We start from the raw sequence: 23,858 nt of genomic DNA, 5'->3' as shown, positions 1-23,858 counted from the left end.
GTTAGGGTTAGGGTCAGGGTTAAGTTTAGGGTTAGATTTAGGGTTAGGGTTAGGGTTAGGGTTAGGGTTAGGGGTAGGTAATGGTCAGGCTCACAGTCAGAGTCAGAGTCAGGGTTTTCAGTTAGTTTTAGGCTTAGGGTTAAGGTCACGATTTGAGTTAGGTTCAGGGTTAGAGTTAGACATTGTTAGGTTCAGGACTATCGTTAGGCGTAGGGTTGGGGTCAGGGTTAGGTTTAGGTTCAGGGTTAGGTTTATGGTCAGGCTCACAGTCAGTGTCAGGGTTAGGGTTAGTGTCAGTATAAGGGTCAGGGTCAGGGATAGATTTGGTGTCAGGTTCAGTGTTAGTGTCAAGTTCAAGATCAGGGTTAGGGTAAAGCTTAGGGTAAGGTCTGCTTTATGTTTAGATTCTGGGTTATGATTAGGGTCAGAACTAATTGAGCATTAGGGTTAGTGTTCTGGACATGCTCACGGTCTGGGTCAGAGTTAGGTTTATGATCAGTGTCAGTGAAAGTATTAGGGTCAGGTTTAGGTCAGGGCCAGTTTTCTGTTTAGGGTCAAGGTTCGGATAAGTGTCAAGTTTCCTCAAAGTTCAGGGTTAGGTTCAGGTCAGATTCAGGGATAGGTTCAGGGTTAGGTTTAAAGGATGGGGTTAGGGTGAGTATTGGAGTTAGTTTGAGGATTAGGGATGGACCGGTTTAGGGTCAGGGTCAGCGTTAGGTTTAGGGGTTAGTTGTAGGGAAGGGTCATTGTTATGTTTTGTGTCATGGTCCATGTCAAGGTCAGGGTCAGGGTTACGTTTAAGGTTACAGTTAGGGTCAGAATCACAGTCAGCTTCAGGGTTAGTGTTTGGGTCAGGGTCAGGGTCACCGTTAGGGTCCGGTTTAGGTATATGGTCAGGGTCTGGGTCGCGGTCAGATTGAAGTTCAGCGCCATTGTCCGGTTTAGGGTCAGGATCTGGTTTTGGTTTAGGGTCCACGTTCAGCTCAAGGACAGGGTTAGTTTTGGGTCAGTGCTATTGTCAGGGTTAGGTTTAGGGTCAGGGTCAGGATTTGGTTTAAGGTCAATGTTCGGTTCAGTGTCAGGGTTATGTTTAGGGGAAAGGTTTGGGATTGGAGTTAGGATTAGGGTTAGAAGTAGGGTTATGGTAAGATTTAGACAGCGTAAAGGTCTGGGTTAGGGTTTGGGTTAGGGTAGGGTTTAGTGTTAGGGTTAGCCTCAGCATTAGGTTTAGGTTCATGGTCGGTATTAGATCAGGGATAGGGTTAACGTAGGAGTACCGTGAGGGTTGGGAACACATTCACGGTCAGGTTTAGGGTTAGGGTCAAGCTTAGGAGGGTGTCAGGTTTGGATTAGGGTCACGGTCAGGGTCAATGTGAAGGTCAGGGCCAGGGTCAGATAAAGGGTCAGGGTGAGGCTATGGTTTAGGGTCCACGTTCGGGTCAGGGGCAGGGTTAGTTTTGGGTCAGTGTTAGGGTCAGGGTTAGGTTTAGAGTCAGGGTCAGGGTCAGGGTCAAAGTGAAGGTCAGGGCCAGAGTCAGTTTTGGGTCAGGGTCAGGCTTTGTTTTCGGGTCAAATTTCGGTTCAGTGTCAGGTTTAGTTCCAGGGAAGCGTTTGAATTTTTGGTTAGTGTTAGGGTTAGCAGTACGGTTATGTTTAGTTTTAGGGTTAGACAGCGTAGTGTCACGGTTGGCGTTGTTTTGGGTAGGGGTTAGTGCTAGGGTTAGGGTCAGCGTTAATTTGAGGTTCAGCGTCCTATACGGGTCAGGGTTAGGATTACCTTTAGGGTTACGGTTAAGGTTAGGCTCAAAGTTTGGTCAGTGTTAGGATTAGTGTCAGGATTTGGTTAGGGTCAGTGTTATGATTAGGGTCAGAGTAAGGGTCACGGTGATGGATGAGTCAGGGTTAGAGTAAGGTCACGTTAGGTTTAGGTTCAGGGTCTGGATCAGGGTCAGCATCAGGCTTAGATTTATGAATAGGGTTTGGGTCAGTATCTGGGTAAGGGTCAGAGTAGGGTCACGGCTAGGTTTAAGTTTCGGGTCTGGCCAAAGTCAGGGTCAGAGTCAGCAGATAGTATTAGGCTTAGCCCCGCAGCTGGGTCATTGACGCGTCCCTGTAGGGTCTCAGGATAAACCCTGGGCAAAAGGGTGCAGCCCCCACATTCGCTCCCACCAGTCTGCCCTAACCTGGGGCGTGAACATGACCTGTCAACCAGGCATCAGTCCCCTCATAAGCCCGCTCCTGCTCAGGGCATCACCACGCCCGATGATCTCTCTTGACACACACACACACACACACACACACACACACACACACTCGGGGAGGAGTCCTAGGGCTACACGGGTCAATCAGAAGGTGTGGGATTCTCTGAATCTGAGCCCCTCGGTGTCAACTCGCGATTATTTTGCCAATGGGCCAGAGGCGACGGGGAAGCCTACATGACATTCCCAGTGAGGGAACTTGTCTGGCGGGCGAGCTCTTCTCTGCCTGCATTCTCTGGGCTTCGATAGACAGCAGAAGAACCTGTCGTTTCCTTCAGGCTGTTCCCAGAATTGAGCTGGGCAGGGTGGTTTTCTCTGGAATGTGGGTGCCTGGATACGTGCGTTCCAATTCCGTTGGGCTCTCCGTTGTCCCTGTTTCCCTCTCCTGTGCTGGTGCTTGGTTCCGTGCTGAGTAAGGCCTTGTCACCCTGAGCAGAGCACGGATTCTGGAACCTCTTCCCAAAGGGGACCCTGAAGCTGCAACAAGGAGGGTCCCGACCTTGGTCCCCAGGCCAGGGGCCTTATGTTCTGCATCATTCTGCAAGCTCACAATGTGAACCCCCCAAGCCTCCAGCCTGTCTTCTGCTTAGAAGGACCTCGAGGGATTAGAAAGCATTGATCCAAGACTGGGAGCACAGTGGGTCTCGGATAGAGATTCAAGGCCTACAGGCTCTTCTACAAGCCTGTGGGAGACTAGGGACACACTGTCTCTATGGCCCCATTGATAAAAGTTTAAGGGGAGGCCTTCAGTGTTGTTGCTTTGTTCACACAGGTTGGTTACCTCTTCCAACCTCCAGTAGTCCAGGGTGGTGATGGACACCAAACCCAAGCACTGTCCCTACCCAGTGCCTTTGCTGTGGCTCTGGACCCCTTGCGGACCCCTTGACCATCATCCCATCCTGTCTCCCCTCCCCGGCCTTTGCATTTCGTTCCTGGCCAGAAGTCCTGATGCCCCTGACCCCATGGCCGAGCCGTCTCCAACCTCTTGCTTCTTTCACCCTTTTTACCCACCATTTTCCCTTGGTGTCCACCTCTGACCCCTCGCTGGGCAGAGATGGTTTTGTGCGTGTGTGTGTGTGTGTGTGTTTGTGTGTGTGTGTGTGTGTTCATGCTAGCGCTCAAACACATATGCCTCTTGCTGTTGGGGATGTCCGAGGTCATGTCCCCACATGGGAAAGGGTGGGTAGCTCTCCCCAAGGATCTGAGGATCTCTCATCCTGCAGGCATACCTCATGGTAGGGTTAGGGTTACAGTTATAGTTAGGTTGAGGGTTAAGTTTAGACTGGGTTTGGGTCTGGGTCAGGGTTAGGGTTGGTGGTTAGTGTTAGTGTTAGTGTCAGTGTTAGGTTTCGGGTCATGGCCCCTGGTAGGGTCAGGTTCAAGTTTAAGTTTATGGTTAGGTTTAGTGTCAGGCGCACATTCAGGGTCAGTGTTAGTGTGAGCGTCAGGGTCTGGGTCAGTGTTAGGGTGGGGGTTAGGTTTAGGGTCAGCGTCGGTGTTAGGTTCAGGGTGAAGGTCATGGACAGGGATAGATTTAGGGTCACATTCAGGATTTGTTTTATTGGCAAGTTTCGGGTCAGTGTCAGAGTTAGGTTTGGTCAGGTTTAGGATTAGGGTTAGAGTTAGGGTCAGGGAGAGGGTTAGGTTCAGGAGAAAGGTTTGGTTTGGTTTTAGAGTTATGGTTAGAAGTACGGTTATGGTTCTGGTTAGGGTTAGACTGTGTTAGGGTCAGGGTTAGGGTTTGGGTTAGGGTAGGGTTTCATTTTACCGTCAGGGTCAGCATAAGTTTTAGGTTCTGGGTCCATACTAGAGTCCGCATTGAGTGTTACATTTAGGGTTAGGGTAGGGCCAGGCTCACAGTCATGGTCAGGGTTAGGATTAGGGTTAGGGTTAGGGTCAGGTTTAAGGTTAGGGTTAGAGTTAGGTTTAGGGTTAGGGATAGTGTTAGGTTATGTTCAGGCTCACAGTCAGCGTCAGGGTCTGGGTTTTCAGTTCGTTTTAGGCTTAGCTTTAAGGTCAGGATTAGAGTTAGGTTCAGGGTTAGCGTTAGAAATTGTTAGGTTCAGGATTATCGTTAGGCGTAGGGTTGGGGTCAGGGTTAGGTTTAGGTTCAGGGTTAGGTTTATGGTCAGGCTCACAGTCAGTGTCAGTGTTAGGGTTAGTGTCAGAATAAGGGTCAGGGTCAGGGATAGGTTTGGTTTCAGGTTCAGTGTTAGGGTCAGGTTCAAGGTCAGGGTTAGGGTCAAGCTTAGGGTAAGGTCTGCTTTATGTTTAGATTCTGGGTTATGATTAGGGTCAGGACTAATTTAGCATTAGGGTTAGTGTTCCTGATACGCTCATGGTCTGCGTCAGAGTTAGGTTTATGGTCAGTGTCAGTGAAAGTATTAGGGTCAGGTTTAGGTCAGGGCCAGTTTTCTGTTTAGGGTCAAGGTTCGGATAAGTGTCAAGTTTCCTCAAAGTTCAGGGTTAGGTTCAGGTCAGATTCAGGGATAGGTTCATGGTTAGGTTTAAAGTATGGGGTTAGGGTGAGTATTGGAGTTAGTTTGAGGATTAGGGATGGACCGGTTTAGGGTCAGGGTCAGCGTTAGGTTTAGGGGTTAGTTGTAGAGAAGGGTCATTGTTATGTTTTGTGTCACGGTACATTTCAGGGTCAGGGTCAGGGTTACGTTTAAGGTTACAGTTAGGGTCAGAATCACAGTCAGCTTCAGGGTTAGTGTTTGGGTCAGAGTCAGGGTCACCATTAGGGCCGGGTTTAGGTTTATGGTCAGGGTCTGGTCAGGGTCAGGGTGAAGTTCAGGGCCAGTGTCAGGTTTAGGGTCAGGATCTGGTTTTGGTTTAGGGTCCACGTTCAGCTCAAGGACAGGGTTATTTTTGGGTCCGTGCTATTGTCAGGGTTAGGTTTAGGGTCAGGGTCAGGTGAAGGTCTGGGCCGTGGTCTGGTTTATGGTCAGGGTCAGGATTTGGTTTAAGGTCAATGTTCGGTTCAGTGTCAGGGTTAGGTTTGGGGGAAAGGTTTGGGTTTGGAGTTAGGATTAGGGTTAGAAGTAGGGTTATGGTTAGAGTTAGACAGCGTAATGGTCTGGGTTATGGTTTGGGTTAGGGTAGGGTTTAGTGTTAGGGTTAGCCTCAGCATTAGGTTTAGGTTCATGGTGGTATTAGATCATGGATAGGGTTAACTTTATGATTACGGTTAGGGTTGGGAACACATTCATGGTCATGTTTAGGCTTAGGGTCATACTTAGGAGGGTGTCAGGCTTTGGATTAGGGTCTGGGTCAGGGTCACTGGGAAGGTCAGTGCTAGGGTTAGATATAGGGTCAGGGTGAGGCTTTGGTTTAGGGTCCAGGTTCGGGACGGGGGCAAGGTTAATTTTGAGTCAGTGTTAGGGTCAGGGTTAGGTTTAGAGTCAGGGTCAGGGTCAGGGTCAAAGTGAAGGTCAGGGCCAGAATCAGTTTAGGGTCAGGCTCAGGCCTTGTTTTAGGGTCAAATTTCGGTTCAGGGTCAGGTTTAGTCCAGGGGAATCGTTTGAGTTTTTGGTTAGTGTTAGGGTTAGCAGTAGGGTTATGTTTAGTTTTAGGGTTAGACAGCGTAGTGTCACGGTTGGCGTTGTTTTGGGTAGGGGTTAGTGCTAGGGTTAGGGTCAGCGTTAGTTTGAGGTTCAGCGTCCTATTAGGGTCAGGGTTAGGATTACCTTTAGGGTTACGGTTAAGGTTAGGCTCAAAGTTTGGTCAGTGTTAGTATTAGCGTCAGGATTTAGTTAGGGTCAGGGTTATGATTAGGGTCAGAGTAAGGGTCACGGTGATGGATGAGTCAGGGTTAGAGTAAGGTCACGTTAGGTTTAGGTTCAGGGTCTGGATCAGGGTCAGCATCAGGCTTAGATTTATGATTAGGATTTGGGTCAGTATCTCGGTAAGGGTCAGAGTAGGGTCACGGCTAGTTTTAAGTTTTGGTTCTGGCTCAAAGTCAGGGTCAGGGTCAGGGTCAGGGGTGAATATTAGGCTTAGCCCCGTAACTGGGTCATTGACCCGTGCCTGTAGGGTCTCAGGATATACCCTGGGCAAAAGGGTGCAGTCCCCACATTCGCGCCCACTAGTCTGCCCTAACCTGGGGCGTGAACATGACCTGCCAACCAGGCATCAGTCCCCTCATAAGCATGCTCCTGCTCAGGGCATCACCACGCCCGATGATCTCTCTTTACACACACACACACACACACACACACACTCGGGGAGGAGTCCTAGGGCTACACGGGTCAATCAGAAGGTGTGGGATTCTCTGAATCTGAGCCCCTCGCTGTCACCTCGTTATTATTTACCAAAAGGGCCAGAGGCAACGGGGAATCCTGACATGACCTGCTCAGTGAGGCATCTTGTCTGGCGGGCGAGCTCTCCTCTGCCTGCATTCTCTGGGCTTTGGTAGACAGCAGAAGAACCTGTCGTTTTTTTCAGGCTGTTCCCAGAAAAGAGCTGGGCAGGGTGGTTTTCTCTGGAATGTGGGTGCCTGGATACGTGCGTTCCAATTCCGTTGGGCTCTCCGTTGTCCCTGTTTCCCTCTCCTGTGCTGGTGCTTGGTTCTGTGCTTAGTAAGGCCTTGTCACTCTGAGCAGAGCACGGACTCTGGAACCTCTTCCCAAAGGGGACCCTGAGGCTGCAACAAGGAGTGTCCTGACCTTGGTCCCCAGGCCAGGGGCCTAGTGCTCTGCATCATTCTGCAAGCTCACAATGTCAGCCCCCCCCGAGCCACCAGCCTGTCTTCTGCTCAGAAGGACCTCGAGGGAGTAGAAAGCATTGACCCAAGTCTGGGAGCACAGTGGCTCTTGGATAGAGATTCAAAGCCTACAGGCTCTTCTACAAGCCTGTGGGAGACTAGGGACACACTGTCTCTATGGCCCCATTGATAAAAGAGTAAGGGGCGGCCTTCAGTGATGTTGCTTTGTTCACACAGGTTGGTTACCTCTTCCAACCTCCAGTAGTCCAGGGTGGTGATGGACACCAGACCCCAAACACTGTCCCTACCCAGTGCCCTTGCTGAGCCCCTGGTCCCCTTGGGGATCCCTTGACCGTCATCCCATTCTGTCTCCCCTCCCCCACCTTTGGATTTCGTTCCTGGCCAGGAGTCCTGATGCCAGCGCTCCCCATGGCCAAGCTGTCTCAAACCTCTTTCTTCTTTCAACCATTTTACCCACCATTTTCCCATGGTGTCCACCTCTGACCCCTCGCTGGGCAGAGATGTGTGTGTTCGTGTGTGTGTGTGTGTGTGTGTGTGCATGCGAGCGCTCAAACACATATGCCTCTTGCTGTCTGGGGATGTCCGAGGTCATGTCCCCACATGGAAAAGGGTGGGTAGCTCTCCCCAAGGATCTGAGGAGTTCTCATCCTGCAGGCAAACCTCATGGAGGGTTAGGGTTAGGGTTAGAGTTAGGTTGAGGGTTACGTTTATACAGGGTTTGGTTCTGGGTCAGGGTTAGGGTTAGGGGTTAGTGTTAGGGTTAGGGTCAGCTTTACGTTTCGGGTCATGGCCCCTGGTAAAGTCAGGTTCAGGTTTAAGTTTATGGTTAGGTTTAGTGTTAGGCGCACAGGCAGGGTCAGTGTTAGTGTGAGGGTCAGGGTCTGGGTCAGTGTTAGGGTGAGGGTTAGGTTTAGGGTCAGCGTCAGTGTTACGTTCAGGGTGAAGGTCATGGACACGGATAGATTTTGGGTCATATTCAGGATTTGTTTTATTGGCAAGGTTCGGGTCAGTGTCAGAGTAAGGTTTGGTCACGTTTAGGGTTAGGGTTAGGGTTAGGGTTAGGGAGTAGTTTAGGTTCAGGGGAAAGGTTATCGTTTGGTTTTATGTTTAGGGTTAGAAGTACGGTTACGATTAGGGTTAGGGTTAGACTGTGTTAGGGTCAGGGTTAGGAATTGGGTTAGGGTAGGGTTTCGTTTTACCGTCAGGGTCAGCTTTAGTTTTAGGTTCTGGGTCCATACTAGGGTCAGCATTTAGAGTTACATTTAGGGTTAGGGTTAGGGTCAGGCTCACAGTCATGTTCAGGGTAGGGATAGGGTTAGGGTTAAGCTTAGTGTTAGAATTAGGGTTAGGTTTACGGTTAGGGTTAGGGTTAGGGTTAGGGTTAGGTTTATGGTCAGGCTCACAGTCAGAGTCAGGGTCAGTGTTTTCAGTTAGTTTTAGGCCTGGTTTAAGGTTAGGGTTATAGTTAGGTTCAGGGGAAGTGTTAGACATATTTAGGTGCAGGGTTATCTTTAGGCGTAGTGTAGGGTTCAGGGTTAGGTTTAGGTTCAGGGTTAGGTTTATGGTCAGGCTCACAGTCAGTGTCAGGGTTAGGTTTAGTTTCAGAGTAAAGATCAGGGTCAGGGATAGGTTTGGTGTCATGTTCAGTGTCACGGTTAGGGTCAAGGTCAGGATTAGGGTCATGGTTAGCATAAGGCCTGCCTTATGTTTAGATTCTGGGTTATGATTAGGGTCATGACTTAGTTTACCATTAGGGTTAGTGTTTTGGTCAGGCTCACGGTCTGGGTCAGAATTAGGTTTATGGTCAGTGTCAGTGAAAGTATTACAGTCATGTTTAAGGTCAGGGCCAGGGTTCAGTTTAGGGTCAGGTCCAAGGTTCTGGTTAGGGTCAAGATTCGGATCAGGGTCAAGTTTTGGCAAAGTTCAGGATTAGGGTCCGGTTAGATTCAGGAATAAGTTCAGGGTTAGGGTTAAAGTATGGGGTTAGGGTGAGAATTAGAGTTAGTTTGAGGATTAGGTTTAGACTGGTTTAGGGTCAGGGTCAGCGTTAGTTTTGTGGGTTAGTTGTAGGGTTAGAATAATTGTTATGTTTTGTGTCATGGTCCATGTCAGGGTCAGGGTCGGGTTTACATTTAGGGTTACAGTTAGGGTCAGAATCACAGTCAGCTTCAGGGTTAGTGTTAGGGTCAGGGTAGGATCACTGTTAGGGTCAGGTTTAGGTGTATGTTCAGGGTCTGGGCCAGGGTCAGGATGAAGTTCAGAGCCAGTGTCAGGTTTAGGGTCAGGATCTGGTTTTGGTTTAGAGTCCACGTTCAGCTCAAGGACAGGGTTAGTTTTGGGTCAGTGCTATTGTCAGGGTTAGGTTTAGGGTCAGGGTCAGGTGAAGGTCTGGGCCGGGGTCCAGTTTATGGTCAGGGTCAGGATTTGGATTGGGGTCAATATACGGTTCAGTTTCAGGATTAGATTTAGGGGAAAGGTTTGGGTTTGGAGTTAGGATTAGGTTTAGATGTAGGGTTATGGTAGGGTTAGGGTTAGACAGCCTTAAGGTTAGGGTTAGGTTTTGGGTTAGGTTAGGGTTTAGTATTAGGTTTAGCCTCAGCATTAGGTTTAGGATCGTGGTTGGTATTAGATCAGGGATAGGGTTACCTTAAGGATTGCGGTTAGGGTCGGGAACACAGTCACGGTCAGGGTTAGGGTTAGGGTTAGGGTCAGGCTTAGGACTGTGTCAGGCTTTGAATTAGGGTCAGGGTCAGGCTCAGGGTGAAGGTCAGGGCCAGGGTCAGATAAAGGGTCATGAATAGTTTTTGGTTAGGGTCCAGATTCGGGTCAGGGCAGGGTTAGTTTTGGGTCAGTGTTAGAGTCAGGGTTAGGTTTAGAGTCAGGGTCAGGGGCAGGGTGAAAGTGAAGTTCAGGGCCAGAGACTGTTTAGGATCAGGGTCAGGCTTTGTTTTAGCATTAAATTTTGGTTCAGGGTCATGGTTAGTTTCAGGGAAATGGTTTGAGTTTTTCGTTAGGGTTAGGGTTAGTAGTAAAGTTATGTTTAGTTTTAGGGTTAGACAGCGTAGTGTCATGATTAGTGTTTGGGTTGGGTAGGGTTAGTGTTAGGGTTAGGGTCAGCGTTAGGTTTATGTTCAGGGTCCTTATAGGGTCAGGGTTAGGGTTACCTTTAGGGTTACAGTTAAGGTCAGCCTCAAAGTTGGGTCAGTGTTACGGTTAGGTTCAGGATTTGGTTAGGGTCAGGGTTATGATTAGGGTCAGAGTAAGGGTCACGTTTAGGGATGAGTCAGGGTTAGAGTAAGGTCAGGTTAGGTTTAGGTTCAGGGTCTGGATCACGGTCAGCATCAGGCTTAGATTTATGATTAGGGTTTTTGGTAGGATCTCGGTCAGAGTCAGTGTCAGGGCTAGGGTTAGTTTTTGGGTCAGGCTCACAGTCAGGGTTGGGACCAGGGTCAGGTTCAGGGGTTAGTATTAGGATTAGCCCCACACTTGGGTCATTGACCCGTCCCTGCTGGGTCTCAGGATATACCCTGGCAAAAGGGTCCAGACCCCACATACCCTCCCACCTAGTCTGCCCTAACCTGGGGCATGATCATGACCTGCCAACCAGGCATCGGATCCCTCATAAGCCTGCTCCTGCTCAGGGCATCTCCATCCCCGATGATCTCTCTTTACACACACACACACACACACACACACACACACACACACACAGACACACACAAGGGGAGGAGTCCTAAGTCTACATGGGTCAATCAGAAGGTGTGAGATTCTCTGACTCTGAGCCCCTTGGTTTCACCTTGCGATTACTTTGCCAAAAGGGCCAGAGGCAACGGGGAAGCCGGACATGACCTGCCCAGTGAGGGAACTTGTCTGGCGGGCGAGCTCTCCTCTGCCTGCATTCTCTGGGCTTCAGTGGACAGCACAAGAACATGTCGTTTCCATCAGACTGTGCCGAGAAGTGAGCTGGGCAGTGTGGTTTTCTCTGGAATGTGGGTGCCTGGATACGTTGGTTCCAATTCCGTTGGGCTCTGTCGTCAGGGAAGTAAGGTCAACCCTGCCTGGGGGATCCTTACGGGACTTCCTGCTCCCATCCAGAGATCCCTGAGGACACCCCTCCCACTGCTGCTCAGGGCTCACACTCCACCCCATGCCCTGTCCATCCAGTGACCCACACACAGCCTCACCACAACCCCTGGGAGCCCTGGGTGCTGCTATTGTCTCTGCAGAGAGGGCACAGAGCTGTGTTCAGACCGGGCTCCTGTTCCTTCTCCTGCCCAGGACTGTGAGCCCGCACACATCCTGTGGCTCTTAGGACCTCCTCGGTTTCCCCGTCTGCACATTGGGGGTGTTCTGGCAGTTTCTTCTGGGAACGCCTTCAGGGGTAGGCCCTCTCCATGCGTTCCATCCCCGCTCTCCCAGGAGTCTGTTGCACACACTTGGCAATGCACGGGTGTGCCTAGGGATGGGCAGGGGAAAGGAACATAACCCTGAGAGGCCTGGATCTGCTCTGGGATCCAGCAAAACCACCCTCCTCCTCCCCGCATCCCATCCCACGTGGCAAGGTTGCAGTGCATGGCTTCTGACCTCGTGGACACAGACTTCCTGGGACATCCATTAGGTTGAGGTCCAAGGGCCTCGTCTGCGCCCATGTACTGGCCAGCCCCCATAGTGGTCCGCGGGCATTCCCGCATCCGTCCTCCTAGGATAGATGGACCGTGGGACTGATAAGGGGACATAATATTTGGCTGTCATTTCCAAGCTGATGGAGGAAAGTTGGCAGTTCTGCTTGTTCCCTCTCTCCTGTGTTCAGTGTCTATCTCTGTGTATGTCTTTGTCCTTGTCTCTGTGTCTGCGTCTGTCTCTGTTTTTGTGTGTCTCACAGGAGCAGGATCTGTGGTCTCCAGGGCTGATGGGCGAAACGGCCAGTGTCTCCCTTGTCCCTGTTTCCCTCTCCTGTGATGGTGCTTGGTTCCTTGGTAAGTAAGGCCTTCTCACCCTGAGCAGAGCACTGACTCTGGAACCTCTTCCCAATGGGGACCCTGAAGCTGCCACAAGGAGGGTCCTGACCTTGGTCCCCAGGCCAGGGGCCTAGTGCTCTGCATCATTCTGCAAGCTCACAATGTCAGCCCCCGAGCCTCCAGGCTGTCTTCTGCTCAGAAGGACCCCGAGGGATTAGAAAGCATTTACCCAAGACTGGGAGCACAGTCGGTCTCAGATAGAGATTCAAGGCCAACAGGCTCTTCTACAAGCCTTTGGGAGACTAGGCACACCCTGTCTCTATGGCCCCATTGATAGAAGAGTAAGGGGAGGCCTTCAGTGTTGTTGCTTTGTTCACACAGGTTGGTTACCTCTTCCAACCTCCAGTAGTCCAGTGTGGTGATGGACACCATACCCCAAACACTGTCCCCACCCAGTGCCCTTTCAAAGCCCCTGGTCCCCTTGGGGACCCCTTGACCATCAGCCCATCCTGTCTCCCCTCCCCTGCCTTTGGATTTCGTTCCTGGCCAGGAGTCCTGATGCCCCTGACCCAATGGCCAAGCTGTCTCCAACCTCTTTCTTCTTTCACGTTTTTACCCACCATTTTCCCTTCGTGTTCACCTCTGACCCCTTGCTGGGCAGAGCTGTGTGTGTGTGTGTGTGTGTGTGTGTGTGCACGCGATCTCTCAAACACGTATGCCTCTTGCTGTCTGGGGATGTCCGAGGTCATGTCCCCACATGGGAAAGGGTGGGTAGCTCTCCCCAATGATCTGAGGAGCTCTCATCCTGCAGGCAAACCTCATGGGAGGGTTAGGGTTAGGTTTAGAGTTAGGTTGAGGGTTACGTTTAGACAGAGATTGGGTCTGGGTCAGTGTTAGGGTTAGGGGTTAGTGTTAGGGTTAGGGTCAGCGTTAGGATTCGGGTCATGGCCCCTTTTAGTGTCAGTCTCAGGTTTAAGTTTATGGTTAGGTTTAGTGTCAGGCGCACAGGCAGGGTCAGTGTTAGTGGGAGGGTCAGTGTCTGGGTCAGTGTTAGGGTGGGGGTTAGGTTTAGGGTCAGCTTCGGTGTTAGGTTCAGGGTGAAGGTCATGGACAGGGATAGATTTAGGGTCACATTCAGGATTTGTTTTATTGGCAAGGTTTGTGTCAGTGTCAGAGTTAGGTGTGGTCCGGTTTAGGGTTATGGTTATGGTCAGGGAGAGGGTTAGGTTCAGGAGAAAGGTTAGGGTTTGGTTTTAGGTTTAGGGTTAGAAGTACAGTTACGGTTAGGGTTAGGGTTAGACTGTGTTAGGGTCAACATTAGGGTTTGGGTTACGATAGGGTTTTGTTTTACCGTTAGGATCAGCATTAATTTTAGGTTCTTGGTCCGTACTAGGGTCAGCATTTAGGGTTACATTTAGGGTTAGGGTTAGGGTCAGGCTCACAGTCATGGTCAGGGTTAGGGTTAGGGTTAGGGCTAGGGTTAGGGTTAAGCTAAGGATTAGAGTTAGGGTTAGGGTTATGTTTAGGGTTAGGGTTAGGTTTATGGTCTGGCTCACAGTCAGAGTCAGGGTCAGTGCTTTCAGTTAGTTTTTGGCCCGGGTTAATTTTAGGGTTAGAGTTAGGTTCAGGGTTAGGTTTATGGTCAGGCTCACGGTCAGTGTCAGGGTTAGGGTTAGTTTCAGAGTAAGGGTCAGGGTCAGGGATAGGTTTGGTGTCATGTTCAGTGTTATGGTTATGGTCCAGTTCAGGATTATGGTCATGGTTAGAATAAGGCCTGCTTTATGTTTAGATTCTGGGTTATGATTAGGGTCATGACTTAGTTTACCATTAGGGTTAGTGTTCTGGTCAGGCTCACGGTCTGGGTCAGAGTTAGGTTTATGGTCAGTGTCAGTGAAAGTATTAGGGTCAGGTTTAGGGTCAGGCCTAGGTTTCAGTTTAGGGTTAGGGCCAGGGTTCTGTTTAGGGTCAAGATTCGGGTCAGGGTCAAGTTTTGGCAAAGTTCAGGATTAGGGTCAGGTCAGATTCAGGGATAAATTCAGGGATAGGTTTAAAGTATGGGGTTAGGGTGAGAATTAGAGTTAGTTTGAGGATTAGGGTTAGACTGGTTTAGGGTCAGGGTCCGCATTAGTTTTATGGGTTAGTTGTAGGGTTAGAATCATTGTTATGTTTTGTGTCATGGTCCATGTCAGGGTCAGGGTCAGGGTTACTTTTAGGGTTACAGTTAGGGTCAGAATCACAGTCAGCTTCAGGGTTAGTGTTTGGGTCAGGGTAGGGTCACCGTTAGGGTCAGGTTTAGGTGTATGTTCAGGGTCTGGGTCAGGGTCAGGGTGAAGTTCAGAGCCAGTGTCAGGTTTAGGGTCAGGATCTGGTTTTGGTTTAGGGTCCACGTTCAGCTCAAGGACAGGGTTAGTTTTGGGTCAGTGCTATTGTCAGTGTTAGGTTTAGGGTCAGGGTCAGGTGAAGGTCTGGGCCGGGGTCCGGTTTATGGTCAGGGTCAGGATTTGGATTGGGGTCAATATACGGTTCAGTTTCAGGATTAGATTTAGGGGAAAGGTTTGGGTTTGGAGTTAGGATTAGGTTTAGAAGTAGGGTTATGGTTCGGTTAGGGTTAGACAGCCTTATGGTTAGGGTTAGGTTTTGGGTTAGGGTAGGGTTTAGTTTTAGGTTTAGCCTCAGCATTAGTTTTAGGATCATGGTTGGTATTAGATCAGGGATAGGGTTACCTTAAGGATTGCGGTTAGGGTCGGGAACACAGTCACGGTCAGGGTTAGGGTTAGGGTTAGGGTTAGGGTTAGGTTCAGGCTTAGGACTGTGTCAGGCTTTGAATTAGGGTCAGGGTCAGGCTCAGGGTGAAGGTCAGTGCCAGATAAAGGGTCACAAAGAGGTTTTGGTTTAGGGTCCTGGTTCGGGTCAGGGGCAGGGTTAGTTTTGGGTCAGTGTTAGAGTCAGGGTTAGGTTTAGAGTCAGGGTCATGGTCAGGGTCAAAGTGAAGGTCAGGGCCAGAGTCTGTTTACTTTCAGGGTCAGGCTTTGTTTTAGGGTCAAATTTTTGTTCAGGGTCATGCTTAGTTTCAGGGGAATGGTTTGAATTTTTGGTTAGGGTTAGGGTTAGCAGTAATGTTATGTTTAGTTTTAGGTTTAGACAGCGTAGTGTCATGATTAGGGTTTGTGTTGGGTAGGTGCTAGTGCTAGGGTTAGGGTCTGCGTTAGGTTTATGTTCAGGGTCCTTATAGGGTAAGGGTTAGAGTTACCTTTAGGGTTACAGTTAAGGTCAGCCTCAAAGTTGGGTCAGTGTTACGGTTAGGTTCAGGATTTGGTTAGGGTCATGGTTATGATTAGGGTCAGAGTCAGGGTCACGTTTAGGGTGAGTCAGGGTTAGAGTAAGGTCAGGTTAGGTTTAGGTTCAGGGTATGTATCACGGTCAGCATCAGGCTAGATTTATGATTAGGGTTTTTGGTAGGATCTCGGTCAGAGTCAGTGTCAGGGCTAGGGTTTAGTTAGGGATCAGGCTCAGAGTCAGGGTCAGGGCCAGGGTCAGGGTCAGGGGTTGGTATTAGGTTTAGCCCCACTCTTGGGTCATTGTCCCGTCCCTGCTGGGTCTCAGGATATACTCTGGCAAATGGGTCCAGCCCCCACATTTGCTCCCACCTAGTCTGCCCTAACCGGGGGCGTGATTATGACCTGCCAAGCAGGCATCTGATCCCTCATAAGCCTGCTCCTGCTCAGGGCATCTCCATCTCCGATGATCTCTCTTTACAGACACACACACACACACACACACACACACACACACACACACACGGGGAGGAGTCCTAGGTCTACATGGGTCAATCAGAAGGTGTGAGATTCTCTGAATCTGAGCCCCTTGGTTTCACCTTGCGATTATTTTGCCAAAAGGGCCAGAGTCGACGGGGAAGCCTGACATGACCTGCCCAGTGAGGGAACTTGTCTGGCGGGCGAGCTCTCCTCTGCCTGCATTCTCTGGGCTTCAGTAGACAGCACAAGAACATGTCCTTTCCTTCAGACTGTGCTGAGAAGTGAGCTGGGCAGTGTGGTTTTCTCTGGAATGTGGGTGCCTGGATACGTGGGTCCCAATTCCGTTGGGCTCTGTCGTCAGGGAAGTAAGGTCAACCCTGCCTGGGGGATCCTTACGGGACTTCCTGCTCCCATCCAGAGATCCCTGAGGGCACCCCTCCCACAGCTGCTCAGGGCTCACACTCCACCCCATGCCCTGTCCATCCAGTGACCCTCACACAGACTCACCCCAACCCCTGGGAGCCCTGGGTGCTGCTGTTTTCTCTGCAGGGAAGGCACAGATCTGTGTTCAAACCGGGCTCCTGCTCCTGCTCCTGCCCAGGACTGTGAGCCCGCTCACATCCTGTGGCTCTTAGGACTTCCTCAGTCTCCCCGTCTGCACATTGGGGGTGTTCTGGCAGTTTCTTCTGGGAACACCTTCAGGGGTAGTTGGCAGTTCTGCTTGTTCCCTCTCTCCTGTGTTCAGTGTCTATCTCTGTGTATGTCTTTGTCCTTGTCTCTGTGTCTGCGTCTGTCTCTGTTTTTGTGTGTCTCACAGGAGCAGGATCTGTGGTCTCCAGGGCTGATGGGCGAAACGGCCGCTGTCTCCCTTGTCCCTGTTTCCCTCTGCTGTGCTGGTGCTTGGTTCCTTGGTAAGTAAGGCCTTCTCACCCTGAGCAGAGCACTGACTCTGGAACCTCTTCCCAATGGGGACCCTGAGGCTGCCACAAGGAGCGTCCTGACCTTGGTCCCCAGGCCAGGGGCCTAGTGCTCTGCATCATTCTGCAAGCTCACAATGTCAGCCCCCGAGCCTCCAGGCTGTCTTCTGCTCAGAAGGACCTCGAGGGATTAGAAAGCATTTACCCAAGACTGGGAGCACAGTCGGTCTCAGATAGAGATTCAAGGCCAACAGGCTCTTCTACAAGCCTTTGGGAGACTAGGCACACCCTGTCTCTATGGCCCCATTGATAGAAGAGTAAGGGGAGGCCTTCAGTATTGTTGCTTTGTTCACACAGGTTGGTTACCTCTTCCAACCTCCAGTAGTCCAGGGTGGTGATGAACACCAGACCCCAGACACTGTCCCCACCCAGTGCCCTTTCAAAGCCGCTGGTCTCCTTGGGGACCCCTTGACCATCAGCCCATCCTGTCTCCCCTCCCCCGCCTTTGGATTTTGTTCCTGGCCAGGAGTCCTGATGCTCCGGACCCCATGGCCAAGCTGTCACCAACCTCTTTGTTCTTTCACCGTTTTTACCCACCATTTTCCCTTGGTGTCCACCTCTGACCCCTCGCTGGGCAGAGCTGGGTGTATGTGTATGTGTGTGTTTGTGTGTGTGTGTGTGTGTGTGTGTGTGTGCGTGCATGCGATCTCTCAAACACATATGTCTCTTGCTGTCTGGTGATGTCCGAGTTCATGTCCCCACATGGGAAAGGGTGGGTAGCTCTCCCCAAGGATCTGAGGAGCTCTCATCCTGCAGGCAAACCTCATGGGAGGGTTAGGGTTAGGTTTAGAGTTAGGTTGAGGGTTACGTTCAGGCAGGGTTTGGTTCTGGGTCAGGGTTAGGGGTAGGGTCTAGTGTTAGGGTTAGGGTCAGCGTTAGGTTTTGGGTCATGGCCCCTTTTAGTGTCAGTCTCAGGTTTAAGTTTATGGTTAGGTTTAGTGTCAGGTGCACAGGCAGGGTCAGTGTTAGTGGGAGGGTCAGGGTCTGGGTCAGTGTTAGGGTGAGGGTTAGGTTTAGGGTCAGCGTCAGTGTTAGGTTCAGGGTGAAGGTCATGGACAGGGATATATTTAGGGTCATATTCAGGATTTGTTTAATTGGCAAGGTTTGGGTCAGTGTCAGAGTTAGGTTTGTTCCGGTTTAGGGTTATGGTTATGGTCAGGGAGAGGGTTAGGTTCAGGGGAAAGTTTAGGGTTTGGTTTTAGGGTTAGGGTTAGAAGTACAGTTACGGATAGGGTTAGGGTTAGATTGTGTTAGGGTCAGCGTTAGGGTTTGGGTTAAGGTAGGGTTTTGTTTTACCGTTAGGATCAGCTTTAATTTTAGGTTCTGGGCCCATACTAGGATCAGCATTTAGGGTTACATTTAGGGTTAGGGTTAGGGTCAGGCTCACTGTCATGGTCAGTGTTAGGGTTAGGGTTAGGGTTAGGGTTAAGCTTAGGGTTACATTTAGGGTTAGGGTTAAGGTTATGGTTAGGGTTAGGTTTATTGTCTGGCTAACATTCAAAGTCATGGTCAGTGTTTTCAGCTAGTTTTAGGCTTAGGGTTAAGGTTAGGGTTAGATTTAGGTTCAGGGATAGGGTTAGACATTTTTTGGGGTAGGGTTATCTATTAGACTAGGGTAGGGTTCAGGGTTAGGGTTTGGTTCAGGGTTAGGTTTATGGTCAGGCTCACGGTCAGTGTCAGGGTTTGGGTTAGTTTCAGAGTAAAGGTCAGGGTCAGGGATAGGTTTGGTGTCATGTTCAGGTTTATGGTTAGGGTCAAGATCAAGATTAGGGTCATTGTTAGGATATGGTCTGCTTTATGTTTAGATTCTGGGTTAATATTAGGGTCATGACTTAGTTTAGCATTAGGGTTAGTGTTCTGGTCAGGCTCACGGTCTGGGTCAGAGTTAGGTTTATGGTCAGTGTCAGTGAAAGTATTAGGGTCAGGTTTAGGGTCAGGGCCAGGGTTCAGTTTAGGGTCAGGGCCAGGGTTCTGTTTAGGGTCAAGATTCAGAATAGGGTCAAGTTTTGGCAATGTTCAGGGTTAGGGTCAGGTCAGATTCAGGAATAGGTTCAGGGTTAGGGTTAAAGTATGGGGTAGGGTGAGAATTAGAGTTAGTTTGAGGATTAGGGTTAGACTGGTTTAGGGTCAGGGTCAGCGTTAGTTTTATGGGTAAGTTGTAGGGTTAGAATCATTTTTAAGTTTTGTGTCATGGTCCATGTCAGGGTCAGGGTCAGGGTTACTTTTAGGGTAATAGTTAGGGTCAGAATCACAGTCAGCTTCAGGGTTAGTGTTAGAGTCAGGGTACGGTCACCATTAGGGTCAGGTTTAGGTTTAAATTCAGGGTCTGGGTCAGGGTCAGGGTGAAGTTCAGAGCCAGTGTCAGGTTTAGGGTCTGGATCTGGTTTTGGTTTAGGGTCCACGTTCAGTTCAAGGACAGGGTTAGTTTTGGGTCAGTGCTATTGTCAGGGTTAGGTTTAGGGTCAGGGTCAGGTGAAGGTCTAGGCCGGGGTCCTGTTTATGGTCAGGTTCAGGATTTGGTTTAGTGTTAATATACGGTTCAGTTTCAGGATTAGATTTAGGGGAAAGGTTTGGGTTTGGAGTTAGGCTTAGGGTTAGAAGTAGGGTTATGGTTAGGGTTAGGGTTAGACAGCCTTAAGGTTAGGGTTAGGTTTTGGGTTAGGGTAGGGTTTAGTATTAGGTTTAGCCTCGGCATTAGGTTTAGGATCATGGTCGGTATTAGTTCAGGAATAGGGTTACCTTAAGGATTGCGGTTAGGGTCGGGAACACAGTCACGGTCAGGTTAAGGGTTTGGGTCAGGGTCCGGCTTAGGACTATGTCAGGCTTTGAATTGGGGTCAGGGTCAGGGTCAGGGTGAAGGTCAGGGCCAGGGTCAGATAAGGTTCATGAAGAGGTTTTGGTTTAGGGTCCAGGTTCGGGTCAGGGGCAGGGTTAGTTTTGGGTCAGTGTTAGAGTCAGGGTTAGGTTTAGAGCCAGGGTCATGGTCAGGGTCAAAGTGAAGGTCAGGGCCAGAGTCTGTTTAGGGTCATGGTCAGGCTTTGTTTTAGGGTCAAATTTTGGTTCAGGGTCATGGTAAGTTTCAGGGGAATGGTTTTTTGGTTAGGTTTAGTGTTAGCAGTAAAGTTATGTTTAGTTTTAGGGTTAGACAGCGTAGTGTCATGATTAGTGTTTGGGTTGGGTAGGGTTAGTGTTAGGGTTAGGGTCAGCGTTAGGTTTACGTTCAGGGTCCTTATAGGGTCAGGGGTAGGGTTACCTTTAGGGTTACGGTTAAGGTCAGGCTCAAAGTTGGGTCAGTGTTACGGTTAGGTTCAGGATTTGGTTAGGGTCAGGGTTATGATTAGGTTCAGAGTCAGGGAAACGTTTAGGGATGAGTCAGGGTTAGAGTAAGGTCAGGTTAGGTTTAGTTTCAGGGTCTGGATCACGGTCAGCATCAGGCTTAGATTTATGATTAGGGTTTTTGGTAGGATCTCGGTCAGAGTCAGTGTCAGGGCTAGGGTTAGGTTTTGGGTCAGGCTCACAGTCAGGGTCAGGGCCAGGGTCAGGGTCAGGGTTTAGTATTAGGGTTAGCCCCACACATGTGTCATTGACCCATCCCTGCTGGGTCTCAGGATATACCCTAGCAAAGGGTCCAGCCCCCACATTCGCTCCCACCTCGTCTGCCCTAACCTGGGGCATGATCATGACCTGCCAACCAGGCATCGGATCCCTCATAAACCTGCTCCTGCTCAGGGCATCTCCATCCCTGATTATCTCTCTTTATACACACACACACACACACACACACACACACACACACATACACGGAGTGGAGTCCTAGGTCTACATGGGTCAATCAGAAGTTGTGAGATTCTCTGACTCTGAGCCCCTCGGTTTCACCTTGCGATTACTTTGCCAAAAGGGCCAGAGGCGACGTGGAAGCCTGACATGACCTGCCCAGTGAGGGAACTTGTCTGGAGGGCGAGCTCTCCTCTGCCTGCATTCTCTGGGCTTCTGTAGACAGCACAAGAACATGTCGTTTCCTTCAGACTGTACCGAGAAGTGAGCTGGGCAGTGTGGTTTTCTCTTGAATGTGGGTGCCTGGATACGTGGGTTCCAATTCCGTTGGGCTCTGTCGTCAAGGAAGTAAGGTCAACCCTGCCTGGGGGATCCTTACGGGACTTCCTGCTCCCATCCAGAGATGCCTGAGGGCACCCCTCCCACAGCTGCTCAGGCCTCACACTCCACCCCATGCCCTGTCCATCCAGTGACCCACACACTGCCTCCCCCCGTCCCCTGGGAGCCCTGGGTGCTGCTGTTGTCTCTGCAGGGAGAGCACAGAGCTGTGTTCAGACCGGGCTCCTGCTCCTTCTCCTGCCCAGGACTGTGAGCCCGCACACATCTTGTGGCTCTCAGGACCTCCTCAGTCTCCCCGTCTGCACATTGGGGGTGTTCTGGCATCTTCTTCTGGGAACGCCTTCAGGGGTAGGCCCTCTCCATGTATTTCATCCCCGCTCTCCCAGGAGTCTGTTGCACACACTTGGCAAGGCACGGGTGTGCCTAGGGATGGGCAGGGGAAAGGAATATAACCCTGAGAGGCCTGGATCTGCTCTGGGATCCAGCAAAACCACCCTCCTCCTCCCCGTATCCCATTCCACGTGGCAAGGTTGCAGTGCATGGCTTCTGACCTCGTGGACACAGACTTCCTGGGACATCCATTAGGTTGAGGTCCAAGGGCCTCGTCTGCGCCCATGTACTGGCCAGCCCCCATAGTGGTCCGCTGGCATTCCCGCATCCGTCCTCCTAGGATAGATGGACCGTGGGACTGATAAGGGGACATAATATTTGGCTGTCATTTCCAAGCTGATGGAGGAAAGTTGGCAGTTCTGCTTGTTCCCTCTCTCCTGTGTTCAGTGTCTATCTCTGTCTATGCCTTTGTTCTTGTCTCTGTGTTTGCGTCTGTCTCTGTTTTTGTGTGTCTCACAGGAGCAGGATCTGTGGTCTCCAGGGCTGATGGGCGAAACGGCCGCTGTCTCCCTTGTCCCTGTTTCCCTCTCCTGTGCTGGTGCTTGGTTCCTTGGTAAGTAAGGCCTTCTCACCCTGAGCAGAGCACTGACTCTGGAACCTCTTCCCAATGGGGACCCTGAGGCTGCCACAAGGAGGGTCCTGACCTTGGTCCCCAGGCCAGGGGCCTAGTGCTCTGCATCATTCTGCAAGCTCACAATGTCAGCCCCCAAGCCTCCAGGCTATCTTCTGCTCAGAAGGACCTCGAGGGATTAGAAAGCATTTATCCAAGACTGGGAGCACAGTCGGTCTCGGATAGAGATTCAAGGCCAACAGGCTCTTCTACAAGCCTTTGGGAGACTAGGGACACCCTGTCTCTATAGCCCCATTGATAGAAGGGTAAGGGGAGGCCTTCAGTGTTGTTGCTTTGTTCACACAGGTTGGTTACCTCTTCCAACCTCCAGTAGTCCAGGGTGGTGATGGACACCAGACCCCAAACACTGTCCCCACCCAGTGCCCTTTCAAAGCCCCTGGTTTCCTTGGGGACCCCTTGACCATCAGCCCATCCTGTCTCCCCTCCCCTGCCTTTGGATTTCTTTCCTGGCCAGGAGTCCTGATGCCCCTGACCCCATGGCCAAGCTGTCTCCAACCTGTTTCTTCTTTCACCGTTTTTACCCACAATTTTCCCTTGGTGTACACCTCTGAATCCTCGCTGTGCAGAGATGGGTGTGTGTTTGTGTGTGTGTGTTTGTGTGTGTGTGTGTGTGTGTGTGTGTGTTTGTGTGTGCATGCAATCTCTCAAACACATATGCCTCTTGCTGTCTGGGGATGTCCGTGGTCATGTCCCCACATGGGAAAGGGTGGGTAGCTCTCCCCAAGGATCTGAGGAGCTCTCATCCTGCAGGCAAACCTCATGGGAGGGTTAGGGTTACGGTTAGAGTTAGGTTGAGGGTTACGTTTAGACAGGGTTTGGGTCTGGGTCAGGGTTAGGGATAGGGTCTAGTGTTAGGGTTAGGATCAGCGTTAGGTTTCGTGTCATGGCCCCTGATAGGGTCAGGTTCAGGTTTAAGTTTATGGTTAGGTTTAGTGTCAGGCGCTTAGGCAGGGTCAGTGTTAGTGAGAGGGTCAGGGTCTGGGTCAGTGTTAGGGTGAGGGTTAGGTTTAGGGTCAGCGTCAGTGTTAGGTTCAGGGTGAAGGTCATGGACAGGGATAGATTTAGGGTCATATTCAGGATTTGTTTTATTGGCAAGGTTTGGGTCAGTGTCAGAGTTATGTTTGGTCAGGTTTAGGGTTATGGTTAGGGTTGTGGAGAGGGTTAGGTTCAGGGTAAAGGTTAGGGTTTGGTTTTAGGGTTAGGGTTAGAAGTACGGTTACGGTTAGGGTTAGGGTTAGACTGTGTTAGGGTCAGAATTAGGGTTTTGGTTACGGTAGGGTTTTGTTTTACCGTTAGGATCAACATTAATTTTAGGTTTTGGGCCCATACTAGGATCAGCATTTAGGGTTACATTTAGGTTTACGGTTAGGGTCAGGCTCACTGTCATGGTCAGGGTTAGGTTTAGGGTTAGGGTTAGGGTTAAGCTTAGGGTTAGAGTTAGAGTTAGGGTTAGGTTTATGGTCAGCCTCACAGTCAGAGTCAAGGTCAGTGTTTTCTGTTCGTTTTAGGCTTAGGGTTAAGGTCAGAGTTCGGGTTAGGTTCAGGGTTAGGGTTAGACATTGTTAGGGCAGGGTTATCGTTAGTCGTAGCGTAGGGATCAGGGTTAGGTTTAGGTTCAGGGTTAGGTTTATGGTCAGGCTCACAGTCAGTGTCAGGGTTATGGTTAGTTTCAGAGTAAGGGTCAGGGTCAGGGATAGGTTTGGTGTCATGTTCAGTGTTACGGTTAGGGTCAAGGTCAGGATTAGGGTCATGGTTAGCATAAGGCCTGCTTTATGTTTAGATTCTGGGTTATGATTAGGGTCATGACTTAGTTTAGTTTTAGCGTTAGTGTTTTGGTCTGGCTCACGGTCTGGGTCAGAGTTAGGTTTATGGTCAGTGTCAATGAAAGTATTACGGTCAGGTTTAGGGTCAGGGCCAGGGTTCAGTTTAGGGTCAGGGCCAGGGTTCCGTTTAGGGTCAAGATTCGGATCAGGGTCAAGTTTTGGCAAAGTTCAGGGTAAGGGTCAGGTCAGATTCAGGGATAGGTTCAGGGATAGGTTTAAAGTATGGG

This window comes from Neovison vison, chromosome 7 (genome assembly GCF_020171115.1).
Source record: "Neovison vison isolate M4711 chromosome 7, ASM_NN_V1, whole genome shotgun sequence".
Taxonomy (NCBI): Eukaryota; Metazoa; Chordata; class Mammalia; order Carnivora; family Mustelidae; genus Neogale; species Neogale vison.
Note: the sequence above shows the minus strand (reverse complement) of the source record.